The sequence below is a fragment of the Myiozetetes cayanensis genome, unplaced genomic scaffold (assembly GCF_022539395.1).
Source record: "Myiozetetes cayanensis isolate MyiCay16 unplaced genomic scaffold, myiCay2020 scf1, whole genome shotgun sequence".
NCBI lineage: Eukaryota > Metazoa > Chordata > Aves > Passeriformes > Tyrannidae > Myiozetetes > Myiozetetes cayanensis.
In genome coordinates, this window is record NW_026086604.1 from 116,206,496 (window position 1) to 116,218,790 (window position 12,295).

General features: G+C 40.4%; 2 protein-coding genes across 7 annotated transcripts in view; one reads left to right on the plus strand and one right to left on the minus strand.

Annotated features, from left to right (window-relative positions):
- WIPF3 (WAS/WASL interacting protein family member 3) overlaps positions 1 to 11,799 on the minus strand; it is a 37,535-nt gene extending 25,736 nt beyond the window's left edge. Inside the window, exon 1 of one of the 6 annotated variants that reach the window (XM_050320411.1) lies at positions 11,715 to 11,799. The gene's annotated coding sequence lies outside the window, so the exon portion shown is untranslated. The other 5 variants (XM_050320400.1, XM_050320389.1, XM_050320377.1 and 2 more) reach the window with 5 other exon arrangements.
- SCRN1 (secernin 1) overlaps positions 1 to 12,295 on the plus strand; it is a 129,471-nt gene that overhangs the window by 65,729 nt on the left and 51,447 nt on the right. The window lies entirely within an intron of this gene.

The window sequence follows — 12,295 nt, forward strand, 5'->3', positions numbered from 1 at the left end:
ATATTCAGTGCAGAGGAAGTGTTCAGCATGTATCCCACTCCCATATCCTGAATCCTCCTGTCCAGTGACAGCAGGAAAAAAATGCATTTCAGGGGGCAGTAAAATCAGCCCATGAATGGAATGCTGTAGACACCGTAGAGATTTCTTCCCATGCTGCTTCATATCCTCTAAAAATGAACCATCTTTCAGAAAATTCTGCATATGTGCCTTCTTCTGTCTCTTACCACAAATTCAGAGGCTTGATGTCCTGACCTTGGCGTGCTTTTGTGCCCACAGCAAAATTCGTGCTTTTTATACCACAACTATTACAGGGTATTGCCTACACAATGAAGAACCATCTTGCACATAAGGGCTTTCTTTGTTCAAGTGGGCTTTGAAAGTAGTGCTGCTACTCTCAGAAGTAGACACTGTATGTCAATAAAGGCAGGCATCTTCAAGCTAACTTACAAGAATAAAACAACAGGCTCTTAGGATTTAGTCATAACTGCACGATCTACACTTTTTAATACGTAGGATTGGCTATGAGAACATATTTTGTATTACTGCAGCTATCTCGAGTGGTTTGTATTGAAAGAAAATTATGGAGAAGACTGCAACACTTTCAATATATCAACACACATTACTTGGAGGCTTTTGTTCCTTGGTTAAAGGCTGTATTTCATTTGCCTCTCCCCTCATTCTGTTGGCAATTTCACACAATAACTTTAGAACATGCTGAGGATACGGATTTGCACATTATAAACTAAATAAATTCTGAATTAAAACCAAGAAAGGAATATTACATTGATCAGTTCTAATGTCTTATAAGAGCCAGAGAAGAGGGAAATGCCACAAAACATCCTTAAGGCAGTGTGCTCTTTCTCCACTGCTCCAAATATATATATATTTATAATTGGAAGAGCAGGATCCGAACTATCTTTGAGGGACAGAAATAAAAAGATATAGTTTCAAAAGCTGGCAATAGGTGGAAGGGAGAAACCTATGTGTTTAGCCTCAGTTTTCTAAGACAAGAAGCAATGTAAATCTTGGCTTGACTTAAACACCATAGAACAGAATCAGGCCCAACAATTACAGAATTTATTGCAAAAAAAGAAGAAAATCCCAAACCCTGCCTTTTCTAGTCCACCTCCCCAAAAAAGCAAGGTTGTGCACTTTTTTTAGTGCTTTCTGAAGTCTAATTTTAGGTGTCCCAAATAATGTGGCTTATATTATTTCCCTTGGGAAGCTCTTTCACAGTCAAATAATTCTTAGTTCATAATGCCTGACACACAGCCTAATTTCTTTTTCTCTCAGTTTGAACCCATTTGCACTCCACTGCAGATGATTCTACCTTGTTCCAGGCAAATAGTTTCTCCTACCCCTCAGCATCAGCTTTGTAGAATGTAAGATTTGTAATTCAGAAATACATTTACAAGGACTTGTTACAGTTTTTGAGGTGTTTTACTTCTCACAAGTCAGTGAACTTCTCACCAGTCAGCAAACATTCTTACTATTCCCTGATCTCAAAACAGTTGGTCTTCTTTAGTTCTATTGGTAAGGATAATTCTAAAACCGGTAATTTCAGGTGTCACAAACTGTTCCTTGCATGTTCACCCACTCCTTGCTTGAATAACAGCTGGGCTTAAGAACCACAGTGCAGTCCTCAATGTAGAACTCAAGCTCCAGACTTCTATAGGCCCAAATAAAGTCTTCCACCCAGACTTTAATTTTGAAGGGTGAGACAAGACATAGGAGGGGCAGATCTTTCTTCATGGACTGCTCTGTCAAGTCTTGTGCTGGATTTGCCTGTGTGAAACAAAAAAACTCTGTCTAAGCTTTTCTGTAGATGTGGTCTCACTTTGCCCAGCTACCAGACATACAAAAGCTCTGACCCAAGCACTTCTCAAAGGTCTCCTCCTGAAGTGTCACTGCCACAACCCCAGCCCTGGGCTCACACTAAGTCCTGCTGGGAGCACAGAACCACACTAAGAAACACTGCTTTTTGGACAGCAGCTGACATGTCCCTTGCCACAGCATCCCTCAGCAGAACCACCATAGATCTGCCTGCAAAAACTATTCTAAAATACCTCTACCCATCATGGAAAGTGAAGGCATGAAACAGCTGTATCTTCATTTTATTACAATGGGGAAAAGACAGAGGAAAAAAATAAATCCCAGTTAATACACAAAAATTAAACAAAAATGCACACATTTATACACAAAATTAACTCTTAATTAGAAGCATTTTTTAAATTACTCAAATCCTCAGGTGTTTAGGTGGTATAGTCAGTAGCACAAAACAACACAATTGGAACTGTGGAAATGGGACCCTTTTAATCAATTTAGAGAAAGGACTGCAAAATAATTCATTCATTATTACTGGATTTGCAATCACTGCAGCTGAGCACTCTGAGGTAGGTAATACAGCTTTGGGGAAATGTACATGTGAAAAATTACATGTGAAAAACCAGCATCAATAAGCATCTGCTTCACTTTCATGACCTGAAAAGCAGACAACTAGCCTGTGTCCCCATTTGCTCCTGTGAAACATCACTGAGGAATAGCTGAAATCACTGTTATGAGTACTCCATAGACCTTTTAAAGACAGTACAACACCTGATACAGAGAAGAGAAAAAACCCAGAACAATAGATGTGTGTTACACAGATCAATTTTCCTGCTGTCGTGTCTGGATAAAGACTGGAAATGTCTTGGATAAAGCTTCTGTTTGGAATGAGCCGGTTTAGACTGTAATTATAACAGAAACAAACCATTTAATTTTTAAGCATTGGATGGTACATTTTTTTTTCTTCTTTTTAGAGTGTGAATGACTTTTTGTGTGTAGAGAACTGAATGAGGAAGAATCAATACTCCCAATATCCTGTCTCTGTTTCGCCCTGCAAAGATAACCCCATTCACAAAAACCTCGATAGTCTGCTGTACTTCAGACATTTAAGAGCAGTGCAGAAGTGTCAAACTGTTAGAACCTTCTTTTTACAGAAGAAAGGCAAATACTCATATACATACCCACCTTACTATATGTATGTATATTTAAACTTTCACATGTTTATTCCTATGGCTGACTAAGAAAACTCCTGCCTTTCACCATCTCTTAGTAGACAGTGCCTGAATTGTATACAACCTGAGAGAAATTTCTGCCCTCAGTCACCATTCACACCACTGCAACTAAAGGCAGGGTCTGGCTTTTTCAGAAATGTACAAGCCTTGAGGGCCCTTCCTCCATTAAGTACCTGATGGAACACTCTTAAGCAGCATTTGTCTACACAGCGTCTGTAGGATTGTCTCACAGCACGTAGCAGTACCCTGAATTTCAGCCAAGGACTGTAAGTTTCATCTCATCTTGGACTATTTCCACCAGGCTTAGTGCAGTTAAGGGCTGCACCCCCTTTCTGCCTAAAACAACCAAGCATGACTCTTACTCTCTCAGGAGCCTGATAACACTGCAACAAACTGCCCAGGGTTGCCACAGCAGAGATTACAGGAATTTGGAGACACCTTGCTTCCATGTGTGCTGAGGGCAGACCTCTGCTGGGCTCCTTATGGTGCTGAGACCAGAAATTAAAGTGCTGTGCCTTGACAAACCTCCCTTCAGAGGCAAAGCTGTGCAGATGACTTCACATCCCTATAATGACTATTTCAGGGTGTAGCTTCCTCTGCTCCATGGGGATCTGTCACGGAAGATTGATTGCTGTAATGGAGCAGAATAAGAGAATTCATCATCCCCTTTTAAATAAGAAGTAAGAGAAAAGAACAACACACACAAAGAAGAAATATATTGTGCCTATTGTAGTATTAACCTGAAGTTGGAGAATCCAAAGACAAATGAGGTAAATTAGAAGCAATTAGGATTTACACAAAGACGTAACTTTGCAAAGGAAACAATTTATACAAAGGGTTTCCTTGAAATTAATACTGTATCATCCACACGAAAGCAGACATGGCCTGTTTCACTGCCAGCTATACAAACAATGGTGAATTTGATATACAGTCATTAGCAACGTTAATCATTAGCCTAAGCTGAAGAAAGTGAAGCTTGGTGGAAGTTCAAGGTCACAGCCACATTCTGAAGGCAACTGTTTATTATTATACTCCTCAAGAGTTTCAGTGTCCACAGCACTTGAGCTCTCTCAGTAAGGGCAATTTGATGTTTCAGGTTATCACTTGCAAGTTTTGCAGACTCTGCCAAGTAAATGGTATATTTTCACACAATTATTAATGATATATTTCTGTATAGTTATTCATAAATTAATTTACTATCATTTGTATAATATAGAATTATTTGAAAAGTATACCTGTGGACAGAATGGTTTTCATCAAAAGAAATCCTAACGGTTTTTAACCAATTCCCTCAACAGAAGAAAGTTCTGGTTTCTAATTAAGTAGCTAGTGTCAAAATGGAAAATGCAAACAAGGCAATATTAAGCATCTTGCTTTTCTATATTTGCTGCAGACAGCTCGACAACTGTTTTCAAATGCCAGGCAAGTGAAAAGAATTTGCAAACGTGGGTATCAGAAGACTACGGGACTTTAAAAATCCCTGTCTGAAATAATTCTAAAATTTTCCCTTTCAACCATATGATGTTTTATCAGGGATATCTTCTATCAGGGGTTTCTTTCCATCTTGAAAAAAGAATTTGTAGAAACCTGTATATTTGCCATGTCAGACTGATACCTATCAGTTTAAGAAACAGTCTAATACCAGCAATGCAAGGAAAATGAATCCCAAAATTCAACATGAGCCATTCTCCCTTTCAGTACAGTATGAGTATCAGGCCCCAGCACAGGGTCACTGTATGTGATAAGGGGAATTGTCTTTCACAAAAGATATAAAACGTGATGATGTGGTCACCTGTAGGAATAAGTTGCTGGGGAAATCCTCATCTCAAAGAAAGAATGGGAAGCTTTTATCCTGGTTTTCAGCGATGTTGTGATTACTTAATTCCCCTTCAAAATCAATTTCCAGTGGTAAAAATATTAACCCTAATGGTCTAAGAAATCAAACTATAACTTCTGAACATGCTTATACATTCCCACTTATATGCCCTTATCTCTCAATCCTCTTGAGACCACTATTCCATTTCAATGACATAGCTGATATCTTCATCTTAGATATTCTTTACACCAGGGTAAGGCTTTAATACTTATAAGTAAAATGTACATAAACCCCTATGCTATTAAGGAAGCCTTGCTACGCTACCATAATACTGTTTCTTTTGCATTTTAACTAATTCATTGTTCTGAAAAAATAAAATACAATGTTCTCACTGTCCCTTAAGCATCAAAGCTGATGTCAAAATTTTGATGTGCATAAAGGTGTAAATATGCCTTCTTGTACAGCAAATTGTTAGCTGTTTTTAAAGGCAATGCATAAAATATCTACTTCCAAACTTACATCCATTTACTCAGGACAAGAATTTCACTTTGTGTAATGAACAACAAATTGCAGTCGCAACTGCAACAAAAACAAAAAAATCCCTGACAAAAGATGTTTTGATTTGTAGGCCTAGTTCTGAATTGATAATAAAACAAAGTTCTCAGAAAAAAACAATATTCAGCCCTTTGACTTGTTAGAGGACTTCAGCTGTAAATCTTTGTGAAATTCATTTTATTCAGAGAGGAAACTGAGATTGATACCTAGCTTTACACACAGCATAAGCAATGAACACCAGAAATCAAAAAATAACTTTGCTGCCTGAGGAAGAAGGAAAATAATTCTAGAGGTTAATGTCAGTGGAGTATTTTTTGCATTTGTGTCTATCAAAGACACAGAGGACCAAAGTGGTTTTCAACAGTTTTCCTTCTTTGAACACATAGATCACAATCCTCTCCCAAGGATTCTTCTAGTGCAGCCAGTATCTGCTACCATCAGACCAAGCAGGGTAAAGACAAGGGATCACTCATTTCCACTAATTCTGGTGTCAAGTTCTATGCTGGTTTCGGACTCCAGCTTTCACTTTGCTCAGTCTGGATCTGGCCTTTCCTCTATATTTTACTTTGAATATTTCTCCTCTTTTCTAGTCGTTTTCCAGTCTCTCCATTCCTCTTCTCTACATTTGCTTTGTCCTTCTCACCATTCACCTCACATGTTGCCTGCTGCTGATGCAAGGCAAGGCGAAAGAAGCCATTTAATTTAAAATGTAGAGTCTTCCGCTCTGGCAAAAGAAAGATGGCACATGGTACATAAGTATCTAGTTCTGCATGATACTAGAGGTTCAGCACAGATTGCTAGTACTGAGAAAAAAAGAGAAGAAATGCAGAACTAGGCTGATCCAGCTCTGAAAACAACAGGAAATGTGATTCTAGGAGGTATCAGGAGGTATATCCTGACTGGAGCTGGTAAGTATCAATGCCAATGTGTAAAGCTCCATCTGATGGATTGGATAAAAGACTGAAGTATTGGAAAAAAACCCACCAGGTAAAACAGTCTGGGCAGAGGAAAGGAGCAAAGCGACTACAGTATACTCATTCTGCAGCTACACCAGGCTTTTACAGCTCCTGGTACAGCTTGTTCAGAGCAAGCTCAAGTATCCCCACATGGCACTGCATCATTTATCCTACTGTTAAGTCAATGTAAACTCATGATCACTTGATCCAAGAATATTTTGTACAATCTGCTTTTGCATAATTTCCTTGCTACTTAGTAATTTCAAGGCTAAATAAGGCTTTCATTCTGCATTAAATGCCCTGTTAGGCCCCATATCCACCACTTACATGGTACACTACAGAGATAGTCTCCATCCCCTCCGCCACTTTACTAATTTAGGGACAAATTCATCTCTTAACTATTTTTTTAATGCTAAATTTTCCTTTATCTTCAGTAAAAGTGAGGTCAGTTCTTTAGGGTTTAATTCTGAAAATACTCAAGGAAATACAAGCTGCAGCAACAGAAGTAACATTACTAAAATGTGATGAGCTGTTCACACTCACACAGCTGACCAATTAAATCAATTTTCTGTCCAAATCCTGGGCAGAATTTGACAGATATTTTTGCAGCAATTCATGCACCCCCAAGAGGAGCAAACATTCCCTCTGAAAATAAGTTGCTAAAACCCCAGTTGGTTTTCTTCATATGTAAGCCTGGTTTGCCTTTTATGCACCTCATGATTTTTTTCTTCACGTGTCTACTCAACTGACTCAACTCAACAGCAGATATGTAGATTTTAAAAAGAAATAGTGTTATTTCTTTTCTTCTTTAGCATACAAAAAAAAGTGTAACTGACTTGGACTAAAGCCCAAAACTGTCAGGACTATTTTGTATACAGTCAATAGCACTCATGAATATACATTTTTCCCTACACAAAACTATGACAATTAGGAAAGCAATAACATTATACCTTTCAAACAAGAGGATACGAAGGAGAAACAAAAGACCCCAGTACCTCCCTTGTGATCCAGTACCACATTCTGCTCTCCTCTTTTTCCCTTTTTTGTTACTTATAATGAAGAGAGGAAAACATGATATAATAAGCAGAAAAAGTTAAATGGTACAACAGGCATTTACAGACCTGTGTATAGCTTGTGAAAGAGACCAGCACAAAGGGGTTACTATCTCTAAACCTGTTCATTCACTTTGTTCATTTTACCCCTCTCTTATGAATCAAGCAGAAGCACTGCAATTTCTAGCCAACACTTCCATTTATCAAGGCCAACAGTGTAAATGAAGGATATAGCATATCCATTACACAGAAGCTGCAGAGCAGACACACAGTTTGTTTAGTTTGCTTAGACACTTGTAAGAGCAGGGTCAAGACTGAGCAAATGCTTTCATGCTGAATTTTCTGTTCTTATGTTTAGTGAACTTAATCTTCCAAGGACCTTTGGCCCAGTTTTCCTCTGTTTTTCACTTTATCACTTATACTATTTTCTATAGCATAGCTGTTATGTTGCTCTTCTCTGTCTGGGCTGGCTACAAAATGACACCATTCAATCACAGAGGGTTATACATCTATTTGTAACAGCAGTGAAAGATGACCTGGTGTCAATGCAAAGAAGAATCAGGCTCTCCATGTGTGATCTTATTTGAGACAGAGGTATATCTGGTAGCGAAATCCATTACAGCTGTTGTCTCAATTACAATGGCATGAAAACATGCTTTTCACACCTTATGAAAATTCTTTAGCTGTTTCACATAGTTTCAAAGCAATCCAAAGGCAGTTTTACAGCTGTCATGTATGTAATACTGAGTAAGCCCACTTGATGATCTCAGAAATCAAATCAAGGTGGGCATATTAAAAAAATACAATTTTGTCTAAAAATACAGTCTCTTTCTCTCCAATCTGGAAGCCCCAAGGACATTTTTTTCTGTTTGCACTGTTTGTACCTCTGTTTATCCTGACTGCAAAGCCACTGGACGAACCTGATGCAGAATGACCACAGATGAAAGAGCAATCGTGAAGTACCATTAAGGTTTTGCTACTATAAGCCATTTTTCAGAAAGCTTCAGTCTTTCAAAGACAGTAACTACTTTGTGTAAGAACACAAACTAATTGAGGAAGATCTATAAGAACAGTGGTAAAGGCATTGCAGAAAGCTGCATCTCAATACTGCACTGCAACCACTAGTAACTCAGTGTAATGGGAGTAACAAAGATTTTTAGATAAAAGACTTTGCTGGATATTATACTTGACTATTATGTTTATTAAGACACTAATTTTACATATAGTCCGAAGAAGATTGGAATCTTTATTCTGGCACAGCAGAGCCTAGTATCATTTTTCCCAGAGCTTCAGCTTTTCATCTGTGATCTCATTTATTAGACCTTAAATGAACTGCATGTAATAACACAGTAGATGCTCACACACATCCAGGAGCAGTAACTTATGGAAATCAAGGGTAAGGGAGCCAACTGAGCCTGTCCGGTCTCACCTACTTCTGAAGACTGAACTGAACTTTTCCCAGTCACTGAGCACAGAGAAGAAAAGCTTCCACAAAAGCAGATGCTTCTGAAAAATATTGTAATTCTTATAGATGAGTGATGACTAACAAGCATACAAAGAGATTTCACACTAATCTTTTCATCGTTTTGGTTTTTTTTTGGAGGTAAAATATTTTAAAATATTATTATTAAACTATTTATTACTTGACATCAGTTAATATTTCTTTTCAATATAACAGAAAATAGTAAATTATGTTATTTTACTTTGAAGCTCTTAACATCTCTTAACATCTATCTCTTAAAATGTGCAAATACTTTTCTATTTGTTATGTCTAAGATTGTTTTCCATTCAAGGTCTTCTTTTTAGAGGACAAGGAGTTTTCCAAAATACTGGTCTCATAAAGCAGCTAAATCACTAAGTATAAAGAGCATCTATTAGGATCTGACTATGTTCTGTTAAGACATTCAGCAAACACTGCTGACTTTTATGGTGTGATTGCTGAGATGTTACACTGCTATGTTTTGATTTGCTGTTAAAAAACAACTATCCAAATACTTTCTGCAAATTCAGATTTAGTAGTCATTATTTACAGGGTCCAAGTACAATGACTGTACATCCCTTAGTGGAGTAACTGAAGTTGAGATGTTACAGTATCTTTATTATATTTTCTCCTGAAAGTGCTGATGGAGAGAGTGAAAAAAAGAGGAAGTTGCTTTCTATTATACTACATGACTTGATAAATACAGTCATATGTTGCTTTTTTCAATGCACTACAATCACAGAATCTGAATTTCTAGTGCTTCTCAATCATTTTCAGGAATAGATCCAAACCAGCAGTAACTTGAGAACTGCAGCTAATGAATTAAGCATTGCATCTGCCCCCAAGCAACCAAAGTCTGTATGCAAAGCTGATCAAACTATTTATACACTCCTGTCTTTAGAGAATATCTACCCTTGGTTAAAAAAGAAAAATAAGTTTCACCCTTTATCACAAGCTGGTACAGGTACCCACACTTCTGTGCAGTTTCATATACCACTCTGCCAACTGGACCCTTAATATTAATAAGATGTTGCAAATAACACTTAAAAATATTTAATAACGATGTCACTTTAACATCAAGAGCACTTGCATGTTGGCCGCTAAGCCCCATTCCCTAACCTATATCTTCGACAGGAAAAGCATCAACTCCTACTGAATTCTTTCTGGTTATGAGTCAAACCCAGATTTTGTCACCGTCATCTACAGCGAAACAGCCAAAGCATCCCATCAATTTTGCAAAACACACTTACGCAATCTGCCTTATGAATCCCACACTGAGCTTCTCATATGTTATCTTGCTCATGGAAGCCGGTCCTGATGGCAAAGCCGACTCAATCTTTCCGCTGCACTCCGGGCAATGTCCCGTACGAGCCGTGGGTGGCAGCAGCGTCTGCACCGCCTGCACATTCCAGCCGGGACACTGTTTTGGGTCACAGGTTCACGCAGTGAACGGGAACCATCCCCACGCACACATACCTAACAAGTGTCCCAGCTCTGACTGCCATCACAGAATAAAGTTATATTCATTTCCGTGATCATCTGCCCTGTAGCTTGTCTTTCAGTACAAAGTACTCGAACTGAAGACGTTAAAAGTGAATAAAGAAACGCACGTTGTTAAATAAACAGGAACTTGTGCTGGATATACAGATGGAGAAACTGAAAACACTGATAGCATCAGGAAGCAGTTCAACGATTTGATTCATGCAGAATGAGCAACAACAGGTTATCACTGTTATCACAAATTAAGTCTGAATCAGTAGGAGCTCTTGTAGACTTTAACCCTTAAATTCAGAGTGTCCAAAACCTGTTCTGTATTGAAATCATCAACCTTTATCTCATATCAGTGTCTTATCTCCTAAATCAGTCTTATTTTGCTATCTTTCAGGAACCTTGCTTAATAATATTCCACTTTCAGAACAACAACAACAACAAAAACCACAAACCAAAAACATGCTGGTCTAATGTGTCCTTCCTATTCTGAAATTCATTAACTTCTCGAAGGATACAAACCCACCCTCCCTCCATACCGCAGAGATGGAAGCTGTCACATAACCCACCGCTGCTGTGCCTTCGCAAACTCCGAGCATATCCAAAGAGTAATAAAACCCTCTCTGATATCTTTTATCAATACATTCCCTGCTGCTCTGCATTAGCGCCAACAGGCTAATGTAAAAGTGACAAGATTTTAGTCCCCATTTTATCCATGTTAATTATTATTACACCTTTAAGAGTTTCTTTCCAACACTCCCCCAGCATTCCCCTTCCAAAAAATACATAAGTATTTAATACACAGTAGCTTTTACAATCGCTCAGCCCGTTTTCTCAGGTGACCTATTCCAGCAAGGACGAGAACTAGGAAAAAAAAAGTTCTTCCCATTCACCGCCGCCTGAAAACAACCCGTTTTTCCTCTGCTTGACAAAACAGAAGAGCAGCACCACGCACAGGCTGTGCCTGACCTGCAGCCTCGCTTCCTCCTCCGCCGCCGTGAGTAAGCCCATCTGAGGGGCGCGGGTGTCCCCGCCGCACCGTGCCCCCCTGCCCCGCCGGCCGGGCGCTGCCCGGGGCCGGGGGCGACCCGCGGCACCGAGTTTGTCCGCCGAGTCCTCCCGGCCCCCGCGGCTCGGGGGGAGCTCCGGACCCGGACCCGGCGAAGGGAGGGGAGAGGGAAGGAGAGGGGAGGAGAGGCGGCCGCCGAGCCCCTGCCCTGGCGCTCCCGGCTCGCTCGGACAGCGAGGCAAGTCCGGGATCACCGGGGACCCCCAGCCTCGGCAGCCGCAGCGCTGCCCACCCGTGCCCACCTGCGCGGCGGGCGCGGCCGTCGGGGCTCCTCCCCGGGCAGAGGGCGCCAGGTACGGCGGCCTCCCGCCTCCCCTGGCTGGGGGGCGGGGGGAAGGGGCGGAGGTAGGGGGGGACCTTAAGATCTTGAGGGGAAAAATCCCGCCCCTGACTTCAGGAGGGAATAACAATAAATATCTCCTTTTAAAAGTAGTAATTTAACACACACACCGCCCACCCGCGGGCCCCACTTTCCACCCCTATCCTTGGGAGCGCGGCGGGTTTTGCGCGAGGGCTGAAGTTCCAGCTGCAGCCTGGCACACCCTTCCACGTGTTTGTACCTTGGCAGAGCCGAGGCTGCTTTTAAAAGTGCACGCAGATGCCAAAATGCTGCCCCCGTGGCACCGAGAAAAGATGCCACTACCCTGTCCACCTGCCGAACAGCATCCACCTGCCAAACCGCTTCTGTCCAACATCCTCGCGAGGGCCTGTGCTCGGAGTCGAGCTGCATGGCTGTGTTTTTTGTGCCCCAGATTATGCACTAGAAACAACTGCAGGGGAAAAAAAAAAATCTTGTTTTTTTCTGGATTAATTTCAATGCTGT